The 2500-nt window shown below is 30.8% G+C and overlaps 1 protein-coding gene across 7 annotated transcripts in view; it reads right to left on the reverse strand.

The window, feature by feature from the left end:
- LOC124429643 (stress-activated protein kinase JNK) overlaps positions 1–2500 on the reverse strand; it is a 183454-nt gene that overhangs the window by 11879 nt on the left and 169075 nt on the right. The gene's annotated exons all lie outside the window — the stretch shown is intronic.

A 2500-nucleotide genomic window follows, 5' to 3' on the forward strand; every position in this document is an offset into this window, starting at 1 on the left:
TTCGAGAAATATTTCATGGACAGAGGGAATTCGATACCACCATCATCTCATATATATTTATATATATATTTATAAATCGTTGATGGTCACGTATTTATGATATATCCCATAGAATTTGTTTCTTTTCTTTTCTTTTTTTTTTTTTTTTTGTTCACGTTAAAACTTTTGATTTCGTTCAGTTTTTTTCTTTTTTTGTATTTCTGTTATTATTATTATTATTATTTTTTTTTTTGTTTCTTTTTCTAACGATTCAACGATCATCGTTTCTAAGATTTCTTAATTTATCGAACATTTCGAACGAAATAATAATAATAATTAAGATTTTTATTATATCGACGTAACACAGATTAATTAATATCGTATTATAAAATCCAATCGAATTTAATTTCTTATTAAATGTTAATCGATCATTATTTTCGACGATTACAACGACAATCATGTTTTTAATATTACCAATGTGTAAAAGATAAATCGATTTTGTCAATTTTATTGTAAATTTCGATCTATACAAAATGTTTGTTTAATTTGATTGATCGATTGATCGAAAAGAATTAACTCCGTTAATACGACGATTTATCATTCTTTTTTCTTACCTCTCCCTGCCAACCCCCAAAACCGTCGGAGTATTTATTTTATCAAAACTATAACAGATTTTTATATTTCAATACGATATAGATAATTATGACAGTAAAATAGATCGTGAGATTTCAAACTGACTTTGAGTTTATTTTCCAAATGAATTTTAGTTTATAACGGAATGAATATTGATTGACGTTTCGTGCCGACATCGGCCGTAACAACGACGTGCAAGAAAAGTTTCAAGAATAATTAATATTCTTTATGAGAAATTAGAAAGAGTTAGTTGGCATAAGGATCAAGGAAAAAGTAAAAAAGAAGAAGAAAGAAGAGAAAAAATATGTCGAAATATTTTTCTCTATGTCTACGTTGTTAAAAGTTAATTGAACAATTATTTTCGACAATACAATGATCACTTTTTCAAGATTTTTTTTTTTTAATTTAACGAAAGCTTGATATGAAATAATTTTGGATTTTATTAAATTGATGTAATAGATCAATATATAAGTTACGTTATTTTCAAAGACATTTTATCTATCTATATATATAGATAATATGACATTTGCGTTACGAAAGAACGAACAAATAGAGAGAGAGAGAGAGAGAAAGAGAGAGAGAAATAGACATTTGAAAGAAGAAGGACATACGATTGATAGAGTACAAAGCACTTTGTCATTTGGTCGTCGAATACAATGCGATCACGAGTCTGAGACTCCTTGGCAATCGTTAGAGGCGCCTCCCACATATACATATATTTATTTATATACATATGTATGCGTGTCAACCGAATCGCAAAATCGATCTTTGACTTTTGGCTCCGATCAGAGAGTCGCGTGTTTGATATGTATGATATAAGAGATGATGTAGAAAATGATGATGATGATGACGATAACTATGACGATAATAAAGATGACGTAGTACTTTTTAGAAAAAAATGAAAAGAAATAGTCCGATCAAAAAGATGGAGAAAGGATTTCTATCTAAATGATATAACAGCGTGATATTTCTTTGAGATTATTTTTGTCATCATTTATTAAAATGACAAAATTGTACGATTGACAAATTGTATGGAAAAATTTAGATGCGTAGCGAAGGAGAAAAGAATAGATAGAGATAGATAGATAGATAGATAGATAGATATAGACAGAGAGAGAGAGAGAGAGAGAGAGAGAGAGAGAGAGAGAGAGAGAGAGAGAGAGAGAAAAGAAAGAAAGAAAAGTAAAAGAACAAATAACAAATACGTTGGGTGGCTCGTTGTAACGTTGCCACGTTGTGTTCATATGTTAAATGGTTTAAATCGTGATGGGGGAATTAAAAGCAGCTTAAATTTCGTATATAATTCAAAAACTTGACTTGACATTTTGACAGATAGGAAACGACGACGACTACGACTACGACGACGACGACGACGACAACGACGACGAAGATGAAGACGAAGACTCAGACTTAGACTTAGACGAAGACGAAGATGAAGACTCAGACGAAGACAAAGACGAAGTTGAAGAGGACGAAGAGGACGAAGAGGACGAAGAGGACGAAGAAGACGAACAAGACGGTTGAGTAACTTAAGAAACGGACGATGGCGTTACGTCCGTTCTCGGTAATTTAACATCTTTCATCGTTTATCTACAAAATCTTATATATATATATAAACATGTATATACATCTACATATGTATATATATATATATATATATATATATACTTAGAGAGATCTAAAGAGTGAGAGAGATACTGAAAGATTTCAAGAGAGAAATACCAATAAGAAACAAACATATAAACGAACACAAATAAATAAGTAAATAAATAAAGAAAGAAATGAAGGGAAGAGGGATGAAGAGGAGGGTTAGGAGAGAGAGAGAGAGAGAGAGAGAGAGAGTCTACATTCCTGTCTCTCTCAGCTACATAACATTGGAACATTTCCA

This window comes from Vespa crabro, chromosome 15 (genome assembly GCF_910589235.1).
Source record: "Vespa crabro chromosome 15, iyVesCrab1.2, whole genome shotgun sequence".
NCBI classification, from domain to species: Eukaryota; Metazoa; Arthropoda; class Insecta; order Hymenoptera; family Vespidae; genus Vespa; species Vespa crabro.